Here is a 15,732-nt window from a genome sequence, read left to right as displayed (position 1 = left end):
AAGGAGGGATGGAGTAAAAGGTGGTGAGTGTGGTTGCAAAGACCTGGCCCTAGATAAAAACATCCATCTTTACAATGAGAGCGAGCGATAGCGGCAGGAGGAGAAAAGAGAAGGAGGGGTGGAACAGAGACAGAGGGAGGCCCGAGGGCAGTGGAAAGTCAAAGCAGAGGTGGTGATGGAGGGAGAGCATTTGAGAAAGAGGAACAGGATGTGAGGGTCTCCAGTGTGTAGTCACGAGCTGCAGCTCCACTCAAACCCTGTCAGATAGTCAGAGAGGATTTAAAAAGTGTACTGAAGGAATCAGCAGCCGCTTCCCAAACTGAAAGAGGGAGTTGAGCGGCTTCTAGAGACTGAGAGGGGACAGGGGTGGGCAGGATGGAGCAGGGCTAGCATTTTAATTCAGGTTTCGAAGATTCTCTCTGTGGAACTCTCTCTCTCTCTCTCCATTTCAATCTTTCTGTCTGAATGGAAAAAATTGAGGGAACGAAAGAGTGAGAGAGAATGAGGAGAACCAAGAATGAGAGGTTATAGAATGTTAGAATCAGACAGTGCAGAAGAGGCATTTCAGCCCGTCCAGTCTGCCCTGACACATTAGAAACACCTGAAATCCCATCTCACCCCAACTTCCAGCACTTGGTCCAGAGCCCTGAATGTTATGATGTGGCAAGTGCTCATCCAGAATCCTTTTAAAGGATGTGAGGCAACTCGCCTCCACCACCCTCCCAGGCAGCACATTCCAGACTGTCGCCATCCTCTGGGTAAAAAATTATTTTCTCACATCCCCCAAAACCTCCTTGCCCTCACCGTGAACCAGTGTCTCCTCGTGATAGACCCTTCAGATAAGGGGAACAGTTGCTCCTTACCCAATCTGTCCATGTCCCTCATAATCTTGTACACATCGATCAGATCGCCCCTCAGTCTTCTTTGCTATAACGTCAATATCGTTAATATAACGCAACCTCTTTTCACAACGTAGATCTTCCATCCAAGGCAGCATCTTGGTGAATCTCCTCTGCACCCCCTCCAGAACATCACGCAGTACTCCAGCTGGGGCCACACCAAAGATCTATACAATTCCAACATTACTTCCCTGCTTTTGTTAACATTCCCTCGATTGATAAAGGCAAGTGTCCCAAATGTCATTTTCACCACCTTACTCACATGCACTTCTGCTTTCAAAAATCTGTGGTCAAATACGCCAAGGTCACATTCTGCCATAGATCTTCCTGGAGTCCGAACATTCATTGAGTACTTCCTTGTCAAATTACTCCTTCAAAAGTGTACCAGCTCACACTTTTCAGGGGTACATTCCATTAAACAGTGTAAAAGACACCCCACACTGCTAACTGCACCTTATGCGATCTTGCTGCAGAACTTGTTTTAAAAGGTTGTCTCAGTGTTAAGAGAGAGTTTCATCTTTCCAGGGAAGTGAAAGGAATTCTCCAGACTTGGGACAATGCACACACACACAGAGCGTTGGTGTGTGGGGCTTTTTATTGGGTGCAGTGAAGGAAGGATCTCACAGAAGGTGTGCGGACGGAGGCAGGGGAATGTCTGTGTCTCATTCGATTAGTTTCACAACATAGCTGCTGTGGGATCTGGCTGTGCATGCACTGTCATGGGCCTTTTGCCTGCCTTGGAACAATGATCATCCTCTTTGAAAATAGTTCACGAACTGCAAAGAAGGTTCCAAGGCCTTGAATATAAAGATGCTTAAACTTGCAAAATGGGAGTGAGGGAGTTCATGAACACTTTCTGCAGAGGACTGAGCGGACATTCACATTGCTGCCTGCGGGATCTTACTGTGTGACCAATATTCCAGCCTCAGTATGTACATTAAAACAAGAAACACACACACAGAAAACAATCATAAACTTTGAACTGAATTTTCAAACTGCCTCTGTGCTTTGGATTTTCCTGTGCACAAGTTGCATCAGAAATCTCTAAATTAACAGCAGTGAAGTCAGATTAAAAATTAATCTTATCACTCTAAATAATTCTGGATAGCCTGGAATGAAAGTTCTTTTGCTAGAAGCGGGTCAAATTGTGGAATGAAAAATGTGTCTGAGGCAGAGAGATAAATGTGAGAATGAAATGAAATGCACAGGGTTCTATTTGAATACAGTTTGCTGTGGTGGTGTTTGTCGGAGCTCTCGCTCTATGTCTGGTGTTGCGAAGCTGTGTTTGTGAAGTGTGGTCCCTTTAAAAGCTGGTTTTGTGTCCCTTTAAAGTTGGACTCGTGTCAAAGCTTGGAGGCTTAAAATGCAGGTACAGACAGAGCACCAAGGCTGCAAGATTTGTAGCAAAGACCAAGCATCAAGGTTGCCTCAGTAACATGTTTTGCAGGCTTTTGAATTTTGAGTTCAGCCTGTCAGTTCAAAGAAGACACTCAGCTATCTGTAAGCTGTCAAATGTTAATTTATGTTCTTGACAAGATGAGATCAATCCTGGTGCAGGAAAATTCATATGTCATCACCGTTATAAAAGCAGGGGATCAACTGCCTGCCTGCAGTTCAACTGAAGGGCTCCCACCTCTCATAGCCGAGAGAGGGAAAAAGCAGCTCTCTCCAGCTTTGAATTTCACTTAATAGACCTCTCCATCTATCGACCTGAATCAGAAATATCTTGCAGGCAGCGGAATACAAAGACGAATGCCAAAAGTTTTCCAAAGCCACAAAACCAAATTGTATACATTTTTGCGAGTGACCATGTTTTGTTCTTTTTTTCTGTTAATGATTGGTCCTTGTATTTATTTGAACAGCATTCCAGTAGCATCTTACTTCATTCACAATGTTCCTTCCTTAACTAAAGTTCCCTGTTGGTTAAATAATTAAATTGTTAATTGTTCACTTAAAGTGAGTGCCAAATATTTCTGTTAGTTCACCACTGAATGTTAATGAAGAACAGTTCACACCTTCCCACACACATTTAACTGATTACAAAGCAAGGTGTTCCACTGCGGGAATTTGACATGGCTCGTTAAAAGGGCATCAACCTCTTTCTCGTGAAACTGTCTCACTATCTGTGTCTCTGTATCTCCATTGTGTGGCTTGTGAGAGAGGCAGTGAGTGAGTGGGGAAACAGACTGAGGAAGGGCTGATGTTACGGAGCGAGAGAGAAAAGGGAGGATCAGGTTAAACAGGCGGAGAGATAGTTGAACGTTGTGGAGTTGGGGTGGAGGGAAAACGGCACAGGATTTGGGGGTAGAGGTTTTCTGTGTGCAGTAACTGCTGATGTCCCTGTCACATCTTTCCAGAAAGTGTGATGTTTAAACACTCCAATCCTGAGACAGCCTGTTTTGAAATGTATCCTGAGGAAATGAACAGCGTCTTCCCGATTGAGGTTGTAGCCACTTGACGACTCGGTTGGGCGGTGTGGAAACATTGCTGCCCATGGGATCTTGCCGTGCATCAATGGCCTGCAGCATATACAGAACTGCAAATTGTAACCACACAACTTAAAAGGCAAATTAGCTCAGTGACGATAAAGCACATGGGAGGGAGGAGGTGATAAAAATCAAACCCCTGGCCTTGATAAGGCTTGTTCTCAATCCCTGTGACCCGCTTGCGTTTTTAGATAGAGTGGTGAGAGTTGGAGGATTTATTATTTGAGGGGAGTGGGTAGGGAAGTGGGTTCAATATCTCTGCCTCTGTCACCACAACTTTTCCTCTCTCTCTCCATCCATTTGCTTCAATGTTGCACCCTAAAATTAATGGAAAGTAAAATCCCATTGCGTTTTGTTTTATTGTGTGGGATATATGAGGAGTGTGCGGATGGGACAGATGGTGGAGAACAGTGGTTCGCTTTTCCCTCTTGCCCCTTCCATCTGTGTGTTGGATATTTTGAGGCTGGGAAGCATAGTTCTGTGTCACTGGGGTGAGGAGAATCCTGTTCTTTGTCCACAAGGTTTATTGCATTCTCGGTGACTGGGCCCTCAATTCAAGGCCTAATCTCAGGGGTCTCAGGATGTCTTTTCCATTGGCGTCATTCCATACAGTTACTGTGTTTAATTTTATGAGATGAATCGATGAATCGTTAAATAAAACTGCAGCAGCCACGTCAATTCAATCCACTCAGGATACAATATTCGGTTTTCCAACTCTCTCACCCAACGTTCTCGTTAGATTGTGTTATCAGTGAAGGAGAGAGAGAAAAAGAGGAGGGTGCAAGAGAGAGAAAGAGAGAGAGGGGGGGAGAGAGAGAGAGAGAAGCCCGAGAGGAAGGGAGAGGTGAGAAGATAAATTTTCTTCGGGGAGTGAGAGGGGATAGGGTACGTGGTAAGGGTACGTGGATAGGGTACGTGGTAAGGTCCTCCACTGTTTTATTCCAGCCGAGCCACCCAGACATTGAAGCATATAAACTAGAAGCATGAGTAGGAGCCTTTGCCACCATTCATTTTTATTGTGGCTGACCATCAAATGTAATATCTTGATTCCTCCTTACCCCAAATCTTTGATCCCTTCACCCCCTCGAGCTGTATCTAATTTATTGTTGAAATCACAGAACGCCTGTGAATTCCACACATTCACACCCTCTGACTGAAGAAATGTCTCCTCCCCTCAGTTCTAAAAAGGTTTTCCCTTATCAACAAACTAAGACAGCCAGTTGTGGACTCCCCCACCATTGGTAACATCCTTTCTGAATCGACCCTGTCTAATCGTGTTTGAATTTTATAAGTTTCTATGAGTTCCCCTCTCACTAATCTGATTTAATTTGACTTAACAACATTCGGTGGCAGTGAATTCCACACATTTACCACACTCTGACTGAATAAATTTCTCCTCACTCAGTTCCAAAAGGTTTGTCCCTCATCCTAAAACTATGACCCCTAGTTCTCGACTCCCCCATCATTGGCAACATTCTTTCTGAATCGACCCTGCCTCATTATGTTAGAATTTAATACGTTTCTCTGAGGTTCCCTCTCACTCTACAAATTTCCATTGAATATAATCCTAACCAACCTAATCTCTCCTCATATGAAAGACCTGTCATCCCAGAAATCAGCCTGGTAAACCGTCGCTGTACTTCCTCTATAGCAAGGACATCCTTCCTCAGATCAGGACACCAAAACTGTACACAATTCTCCAGGTGTGGCCTCACCAATCCTTTATAAATTGCAGCAAATCATCCCTATCCCTAAATAGGAATCATCTCGCTATGAAAGCTTACAGACCACTTGGCTCCATCACTGCCTGCTGTACCTGCCTGGTTCCCTGTAGTCAATGATGCACGAGGAGACCAAGGTTTAGATGAGAATCCACGTCCCTCAATTTACACCCATTCAATAATAACTTGCCTTCCTAATATTCCTGCCAGAGTCGATTTCCTCAAAATAGACTGCATCTGCTATCTGCATACGGCCACACACTCAGCCTGTCCAAATCACGCTGAATATGCTCTGCATCCTCCTCAAAGTTCACCGTCCCTCCCAGCTTTGCACCATCTGCAAATTTGGAGATCATAGAAATCATAGAAACCCTACAGTACAGAAAGAGGCCATTCGGCCCATCGAGTCTGCACCGACCACAATCCGACCCAGGCCCTCCCCCCATATCCCTACATAGTTTACCCGCTAACCCACGCATCCCAGGACACTAAGGGGCAATTTTAGCATGGCCAATCAACCTAACCCGCACATCTTTGGACTGTGGGAGGAAACCGGAGCACCCGGAGAAAACCCACGCAGACACGAGGAGAATGTGCAAACTCCACACAGACAAAGACCCAAGCCGGGAATCGAACCCAGGTCCCTGGAGCTGTGAAGCAGCAGTAATAACCATTGTGCAACCGTGCCGCCCCATGATGATGCATTGAGTAACCCTTCTGGAAGACTTAATAAACCACACCCACTGGTTCCCCTCAGTCAACTCTACTAGTTCCACCTCAAACAATTCCAAGATATTCCAATCGTGGTTTCCCTTTTGTAAATCCATGCTGACTTTGTCTGATTATGGCACTGCCTTCCAAATGCCGAGTTATGAATTCCTTGAAATTTGACGTTTGCGACTTCCCCAGCACCGACTTGAGGCTCACTGGTCCATAGTCACTTCTTTCTCTCTTCAGTCGTGTCTGAATACCGGTTTTGCATGAGCTACTCTCCAATCTGTAGGAACCAGCCCAGAATCCAATAAAATTGGAAAATAACCATCATTGGATCTGCTATTCCCAGGAACACTTCCTTAAGTACTCTGGGGTGAAGATGTGGGCGGCACGGTAGCACAGTGGTTAGCACTGCTGCTTCACAGCTCCAGGGACCTGGGTTCGATTCCCGGCTTGGGTCACTGTCTGTGTGGAGTTTGCACATTCTCCTTGTGTCTGTGTCGGTTTCCTCCGGGTGCTCCGGTTTCCTCCCGCAGTCCAAAGATGTGCGGGTTAGGTTGATTGGCCATGCTAAAAATTTGCCCTTAATGTCCTGGGATGCATAGGTTAGAGGGATTAGTGGGTAATTATCCAGAGGTATGGGGTTGGGCCTGGGTGGGATTGTGGTCGGTGCAGACTCGATGGGCCGAATGGCCTCTTTCTGTGCTGTAGGGTTTCTAAGATTATCAGGAGCGAGAGATTTATGCACCTTCAATCCCATCATTTTCCCCAAAACAATTTCTCTACAAATTCAAATTTCCTTCAGCTTCTCTCTAAAACGTGTTCCTCTCTGTACTTTTTGCACACTATTCATGTCTTCCTTTCTGAAGATCGAAGCAATGTACGATTTAATTCCTTGGCTATTACTTTGTTCCCCGTTATGGGATCTCCCATTTCTGACTGCAAATGTCCTAGTTTGTCAATCTGTTTCTCATTACATACCGATAGACATATTTTCAAGTCAGTTGTTATGTTCTACTGTAGATTACTTTCATACTCTATTTTTCTTTCCTTAATCAATCACTTCCTCCTCCCAAAAGGTTGTTTTTGTAAACAGTGATTGTGTTACTGAGGGTGAATCTGTGATGGTGTGTTTTAGCTTTTCACCAATTCACACCGACGATTGTGTTTTAAATGTGGCTGCTGCCACATTGCAATGTGATTGTGGGATCTTACTGTGCAGGATGACCAGCACGATTTCTGAAATGACAGCGTTTCACACATCTCCATCATGACCTCTCTGCTTCTGTCTTCTATACATCAGCTAATAAAGAAAATTGTCATGCCTGTCTTCTTAAGCATCTGATCATTAGAAGTTACCCACTGGAATGGAAAACAATAGAAGGTTTATGTTTTTTCTTGAATTTAAACAGAAATTAAATTTTTTAAAAATCCAAAGAGCAGTTGTCCAGTCACAACCTCAACATAAAAATAATAAATGAACTAACTTCAAAAGACTGAAAAAGTAACAGAGGCTGTGATAAAGAACAATCAGCACATATTCCAAAATTAAGATCATTCTTGACAGATTTCATTTAATAATTTTAGCAATTATCAGGAATGATATGGTGTTTCTAGATGCCTTCAGTAAGTTAACACATAACAGACTTCAGTAATCTCAGGACAAGTGGAGTTAGAGGACCAGCAGCAGAATGACGAGAAGCTGGTTACAAAGACACAACACAGGAAGCCGGAGGAAAGGGATTTTCTCTGATTGCTGGGAGGGGGGGGGGGAGTGGTTTTCCACAAGGATCAGCACTGGGATCACTGTCCTTCACAATTTATATAAACAGTATGGAATCAGGAAGCAAAGTGATAATTTCAAAATTTACAAACCAATCCAAACTGAGAATGAGAATGATCAGAGTGGAAGAATACAACTCAACACAATAACACATTATTAATAAATTATAAACTTGCAAATTGGGTATTCAAATTGGAAATTAATTTCACCACAGCTCAGTGTCAGGTTCTGCATTCTGATCAGAACAATGTGTTTTCAAATCAGTCTATAGAATTCAAGTATCTGAATGCTTTCGAGGAGTTTAGGGCTTCAGGTGATCAGATTCACAAATCGCGTGAAGCAGCAACACAGTTTCGACATAACCATAACAATCCGGAAAAAAACCATTGGAATCCATTTCCAGATCAATGGAAATGTGAACAAATCACACAATCTTTGACAATCACAGAATACTCCTTGGTTTGTAATTGGTTTGTTTAAATATCAGGAACTCGCTGAAATCTGGTTCTTTTCAATACAAAGCCAAGGTATGGAGAAATTTCACATCACACAATCACCACCAAACATCATTAAAGCAAAGCCAAACTCTTCTTGGCCTTTTGGCTCAGATCAAGTGTAGTGTCGACATGCTGTACTTGGTTGAAGTCATAAGGTTGCATTTTAGCTTCATTTGAAGTAATTTTTAAAAGCGGCATCTCGGCCTTTTGGCGAAGATGCAAATGAGATCAAGCCTTGGAGGAAGTGCAATGCCCACTCCAATCAGCTTGGATCATGTAGATCAAGCCCCAGACAGGAGGTCAGAGCCCCGTCTTGTCAGCTTGGATCGGGAGTGTCTCAACTTGTTGAGACTCTGAATTGGACTTGATTTGATTGAATTGGATTTAAAAAAGAATTTAAAAGCCAAACTCTTCCTGTTTTCAACATATTCCAAAGATAAAAGACTCAGACAGCTCCACATAATGGACATCTCACTCACCAAATTCAAATAGAATATGTTTAAAATTGAAACAACTTCTTTCATTCCAATTCTTTTCCTAAACACAATACAATTCTACGTGGACAGATATTGCCAGATATTAAAGGAGACTTTGATCAGATATTCCACTCAGGTGAAAGAACCACAATCAGTACAATTTTACACTGACAAATATACCCTGCAATACTTGTTCACTGGTGTCTGGTATTCCACTCTGGTTGTTGACCCACATTCAAATTTCCATTATATTCTTACTCCCACACAACGTTATTTCAGAGAGATCACCTTCACTGAGGTCCAATCTTACAATAGATAAGACTGAGTAGTTCACTCCTCAATACATTAACTTCATTGAGTCGTGAGCCCGTGAATAACAGACAGAGGCTCATTTTCAGTTGATGAAAAGGATTAAACACACAGAGATATTTCAAGCCATTTGATTTAAGTAAATTACATCGTTCACCTGGAGTCTGTATAACAGTGACCACGAGATCAGCATGGAGCATTTTCAGTCAGAGCTTAAAATCAGCGAGCCATTCACACACAGATTTGCACAACCTCAATAGTTAGTCACTCACCGGGAACACCAAGAATCGCGATGATTGGGTAGAATATTTTCTGAACGACCACGACTGGAATCATTATCTTCAGTGTGAGGTGATGTGCCTCTTCGAGGTGCTGACAGTCTCTCTGTCTTAAAATCTGACGTTATATGTTCCCAAACCCACCCCTTTAATTTATGCACTGTATATTCACCTTAGGGACATTGTGGCAGAAACCTGGTTTGAAGTTTTTTTTAAAATATATGAATAAACAGATTACGACATTGAGTTCAGTGATGGAAAATATTTATTTTTAGTATTGACTTACCTCTTACCAAACACTGGATTCTGTTGATAACATTGATCAACTAATAATAACAGGGAAGATGTTGTCCACTCAAACACCATCAGTCCCACCTCTAGATCTCACATTGTTTCAGTGATACTTGTCACTGGACGGTGACATTTTAGTAATTGAGTTTCAATTGTTACCTTGTCTCTCTGTGTGATTTTGAACTGTGGACATCTGCGATGTGATTTAAATGGGTTAGAGTTTAGCATAAATTGCAAAATTCTATTGATCAATAATTTGGAACTATTTAGTCTGCAAATACATTTGTTTTTTATCCTGAAATCTACTGCAACTCCTCAAACTGAGAAAATATTCAGAAAGAATGGGACATCTCAGAAAATTCAGGCCCTGCAGCAGATACAATCACATCGCCTCTTGGAGCAGTAAAATAACAGACTTAACTGTGACGAGCAATGCACAGCCTCCAAGTGACACTGGACCCACATCTGATACAGTGTTCAGAAACGTGCTCTGATGTGGAAGGAGAGAGATGAGCACGAGAGAGATGGACGTTTTGTTTGATGGTTTGAATCTAGAAAGGGTGTGAGACTCGGAAATTGAATGGATAAGAGTGAGAGAGGAAGACTCTGAGCGAGTGAAAGTGAAAAAGAGGAAGAGAGAAGGATAGATGGGGCGGGAGTGAGGGCGTGATGATGGCGGAAGCAGTTATTGTAAGAGGAATGGTGTTTATAACAGTAACTTAAGTTAGGAAGAAGTCAGCTCCGCTGGCTATGAGGAGAGGTTGAATGAACCAGAATTGTTTACACTGGAAAGACGGAGGCTGAGGGGAGAACTGATAGAGGTCTACAAAATTGTGAGAGGCGCAGACAGGGTGCATAGTCAGAGGCTTTTCTCCAAGGGTGGAAGTGTCAATTACAAGGGGGAGCGGTTTCAAATGCAGGAGGAAATATTAAGGGCGATGTGCCCTTAGAATTTCAATTTTTCACACTGAGAGTGGTGGGTGCCTGGAATGCGCTGCCAGGGGAGTTGGTGGAATCAGGCACATTAGCAACATTTAAGAGGCATCTGGATTGATACATTATTTGAGGTAAGAGGGATACGGATCGAGTAAGCGCAGAATGTTTTATTTTAAAATCGGGCATCATGATAAGCACAGGTTTGGAACGTCGAAGGGCCTATTCCTGTGCTGTCCATTTCTTTGCCCTTTGTTCTTTGAGAGTGTGCATCAGGAAAGACGCAACTGGGGTAAGAGAGAGTTCGACAAATCAGACCACAAGGCTATGCTCCTGCTATAGGCTTACACGTAAAGGCTAAAGCGGGATGATCCATCAAATAAAGTCATGCAGTGTTGGTCGGAGGAATCGGAAGAACTCCTACGTGACTGCTTAGAGTCCGTGGACTGGTCAATATTCAAAAACTCTGCGACCAGCCTGAACGAGTAGGTCACGACAGTAACTGACTTCATTGGAAGTGTGTAGAAGACTGTGTGCCCAAGAAGATATTGTGTGTGTTTCCCAACGAGAAACCATTGATGAACAGGGATGTCCACTACTTACTGAAGTGCAGGTCTGAGGCGTTCAAGTCAGGCGACCCTGACCTATACAAGAAACGGGCATGGAGTCTACGGAAATAGGGCAAACAGGTAGGGAGGTCATAGAGCCTTTACAGATTAAAGGGGAGGAGGTGCTTGCTGTCTTGAGGCAAATCAGAGTGGATAAATCCCCAGGACCGGACAGGGTATCCCAAACAGACCTTGAGGGAAGCTAGTGTTGAACTTGCAGGGGCCCTGGCAGACATATTTAAAATGTCAGTATTCACGGGGGAAGTGCTGGATGATTGAAGGGTGGCTCATGTTGTTCCGTTGTTTAAAAAAGTTTTCAAAAGAAATGCAGGAAATTATAGGCCAGTAAGGTTGACGTCAGTGGTGGGCAAGTTATTGGAAGGTGTGATGAGGGATAGGATCTACAAATATTTGGATGACAGGGACTTATTAGGGAGAGTCAACATGGCTTTGTGCATGGTAGGTCATGTTTGACCAATCTATTAGAGTTTTTCGAGGAGGTTACCAGGAAAGTGGATGAAGGGAAGGCGGTGGATGTTGTCTACCTGGATTTCAGCAAGGCCATTGACAAGGTCCCTCATGGGAGGTTAGTTAGAAATGTTCAGTCGCTGGGTATACATGGGGATTTAGTATATTGGATTAGACACTGGCTCAATGGAAGAAGCCAGAGAGTGGTTGTGGAAGATTGCTTCTCTGAGTGGAGGCCTTTGACTTGTGGTGTGCCGTAGGGATCGGTGTTGTGTCCATTGTTGTTTATCATCTATATCAATGATCTGGATGATAATGTGGTAAATTGGATCAGCAAATTTGCTAACGATACAAAGATTGGAGGTGCAGTGGACAGTGAGGAAGGTTTTCAAAGCTTGCAGAGGGATTTGGACCAACTGGAAAAATGAGCTGAAAAATGGCAAAAGGAATTTAACGCAGACAAGTGTGAGATATTGCACTTTGGAAGGACAAACCAAAGTAGAACGTACACGGTAAATGGTCGGACTCTGAAGAGTGCAGTTGAACAGAGGGATCTGGGAATACAGGTACAGAATTCCCTAAAAGTGATGTCACAGGTGGATAGGGTCGGAAAGAGTGCCTTTGGTACATTTATAAATCCGAGTGTCGAGTTTGAAAGTTGGTGTGTTTTGGTAAGGTTCTATAAGGCATTGGTGAGGCAGAATTTAGATTATTGTGTACAGTTTTGGTCACCTAGTTACAGGTAGGATGTAAATAAGGTTGAAAGGGTGCAGAGAAGGTTCACAAGGATTTTGTCGGGACATAGAAGCTGAGTTACAGAGAGAGATTGAATAGGTTGGGACTTGATTCCCTGGCGCGGAGAAGAATGAGAGGAGATTGAATAGAGTTGTATAAGATTTTGATAGGTATAGATAGAGTGAATGCAAGCAGGCTTTTTCCACTGAGGCTAGGGGAGAAAAAAAAACAGAGGGCATGGGTTAAGGGTGAAAGGAGAAAAGTTCAAAGGGAATATTTGGGGGGCTTCTTCACACAGAGAGTGGTAGGAGTGTAGAATGAGCTGCCGGATAAAGTGGTAAATGCTATTAATAAGTGGGAAATGAGAAAGTGGTAACTTTTACCAGTTAAGAAAAAGCTGGATGCGTTCGTGGATGAGAGGGGTGTGGAGGGATATGGTCCAAGTGCAGGTCAGTGGAAATAGGCAAAAAATGTTTCGGCACAGACAAGAAGGTCCAAAAGGCCTGTTTCTGGGCTGTAATTCTCTATGCTTCCATGGTTCTATGGCAAGAACTTTAACAACAGTTCGTTAAAGTCCAACATGTTTTTTGGTAGCAAATGCCACGAACGTCACGGCCATTCAGCCTCTGATCTTCGTGTCAGCGTTGTCCAAGGCGGCCTTCACGACACACGACAGTGCAGAGTCACTGAGGAGAAACTGATAGCCAAGTTCCGCACACATGAGGACGGCTTCAACCGGGATCTTGGGTTCATGTCACACTATCCGTAACCCCACAGCTTGCCTGGACTTGCAGAATCTCAGACTGCATTCCAAGCATTATTCTGTCAATTGAGTTTGTGTCTCTGTATTCCCTGTTTGTGAGCATTTCTCCACATCACCTGACGAAGGGGCAGCGCTCCGAAAGCTCGTGGCATTTGCTCCCAAAAAACATGTTGGACTTTAACGAACTGTTGTTAAAGTTCTTGCCATAGAACCATTGAAGCATAGAGAATTACAGCCCAGAAACAGGCCTTTTGCCTTAATCTAGTGGCATTTGCGACCAAATAAACCTGTTCGACTTTAACCTGGTGTTGTGAAACTTCTTACTGTGTTTACACCAGTCCAACGCCGGCATCTCCACATCTATACAAGAAAGCCAGATACGATCTGCACAGATCCATCAAAGATGCCAAAAGCCAACACCGGACCAAGCTAGTGTCCCATGCTAGCCACACAGACCCCCATCGACTATGCCAAGGTCTGCAAGACATAGCAGGCTACAAGATGAAGGCAAGTAAAATCGCTGGCTTCAACACACCCATTTCTAATAAGCTCAATGCGTTCTCTGCCCGTGTTAAGCATGAGGTCAGTAAGAGCATGCTCTCCACCCCAGAAGCCTCGGATCAAACTGCATCTGAGATCGCCATTGCAGATGTCAGAACAGCGCACTCGAAAGTCAACCCATGGAAAGTGACTGGCCCGGATGCCGGACACAGATGAACAGTCACACCCTGCGTGGATCAGCTGGCGGGGGTATTCACCGTCATCTTCAAACTTTCTTTGCAACAATCTGAGATCCCTATCTGCTTCAAGAAGACGGCAATTATCCCAGTAACAAAGATAAAACAAGCAGCGTGCCTTAATGACGATCTTCCACTGGCTCTGACATCCATCCATCAAAGTAGAAGGGGTCGAGACCTTCATGTTTTAGGTGTCCAGATCACTAACAACCTGTCCTGGTCCCCCCATGCCAACACGAGAGTTAAGAAACCCCCACCAACGCCTCTACGTTTTCAGAAGACGAAGGAAATTTGGAATGTCAGCTACGACTCTCATCAACGTTTACAGATGCACCATAGGTAGCATTCTTTCTGGTTGTATCACAGCTTGCGATGGCTCCTGCTCTGCCCAAAACCGCAAGGAACTACAAAATGTCGTGAATGTAGCCCAATCCGTCACTCAAACCAGCCTCTCATCCATTGACTCTGTCTACACTTCCCGCTGCCTCAGCAAAGCATCCAGCATAATTCAGGACCCCACGCACCTCGGATATTCTCTCTTCCACCTTCTTCCATCAGAAAAAATACACATAAGTCTGAGCTCAGGTACCAACCGACTCAAGATCAGTTGCTTCCCTGCTGCCGTCAGACTTTTGAATTGAAGAACTTGCATTAAGTTGGTCTTTCTCTACACCCTAGCTATGACTGTAACACTACATTCTTCACTCTCTCACTTTCCTTCTCTATGAACGGTATGCTTTGTCTGTATAGCGCGCAAGAAACAATACTTTTCACTGTATGCAAATGTATGTGACAATAACAAACAAACCAAATCAATTCAAAATCATTATGAAGTGTTTTGAAAGGTTATTCATGGCACAAATCATTTCTAGCCTCCCAGATTGCCTGGATCCATTCTGGTTAGCCTACCACCACAACCAGTCCACAACAGACACCATCTCCCTGGCCCTGCGCTCAACCCTGGAACAGTTAGGTAACAAGGACAACTGTGCCAGACTCCTATTTATTGAGTACAACTCAGCCTTCAAAGAACAAAGGACAGTACAGCACAGGAACAGGCCCTTCGGCCCTCCAAGCCTGCACCGAACATGATACCTGCCTAAACTAAAACCGTATGCACTCACAGAGTCCGTATCCTTTCATTCCCATCCTATCCATGTACTTGTCTAGTTGCTCCTTAAATGCCGCTATTGTACCTGCTCCCACCACCTCCCCGGGCAGCGCGTTCCAGACATTCACCATCCTCAGTGTAAAAAACGTGCATCGTGCATCTCCTCTAAACTTTTCCCCACACACCTTAAACCTTTGTCATATGATGACAAGTACATGACGAGATTTAAAATAAAGATATTAGATGCGTGTCAACGTGTATAAAAAGATTTGGATTCTAAAAGGGTTAATGCTGCCGTTCAGTGACTGGAATTAATGTTCTTCACCTTGAGATCTCAGTATTTGTGGCCCTTCTTTTCCTTCCAGTGAGTAGAAGAAGCAGCTTTAGAAATATTTTTTTTTTCCATTAAGTTGTATAAGGTCACAAAATGCAGCTTTATGATTTCCACAGATATATATTCCGCTGAATTCAGCAAACCAATCCCCAGCAACTGAATGATGCTTTCGGTCACTGAGTGATGTTAGAGTTTTGAGCAGGTCTGGGAATGTAAGCCCTCTTGTTTAACGCTGACATGCAAAGTCGCTGTTAATGGGGGATATTCCATTGTTTCTATCCAAATAAATGATCCAAAGATCTCCTTTCCCTCCACATAATTTCTGACCTCTTTCCGGAGCTGGAATCAGCTATCTCAGTTTGGACCGACTGCTAATAATTGGCCAAAAACAACGTAGCAAGCGTCATGGAGAAGTCAGATATTGATACAGATAATTCTGATATTTATTTGTGGGAGCATAAATTCTGATATTCATGCTCCCACACTGCCACCTCTGCTTGACCTGAAATAGATGCTCTCTTCAGCAATTAGGTAAACCAAGTGTATTCGTGAGGAAGAGACTTAGTCCTGAATTCAATCTTTATGTTGT

The sequence above is a fragment of the Mustelus asterias genome, unplaced genomic scaffold, assembly GCF_964213995.1.
Source record: "Mustelus asterias unplaced genomic scaffold, sMusAst1.hap1.1 HAP1_SCAFFOLD_43, whole genome shotgun sequence".
Lineage (NCBI taxonomy): Eukaryota > Metazoa > Chordata > Chondrichthyes > Carcharhiniformes > Triakidae > Mustelus > Mustelus asterias.
The sequence above is the reverse complement of the archived record's forward strand: the minus strand, read 5'-3'. Positions refer to the sequence as shown.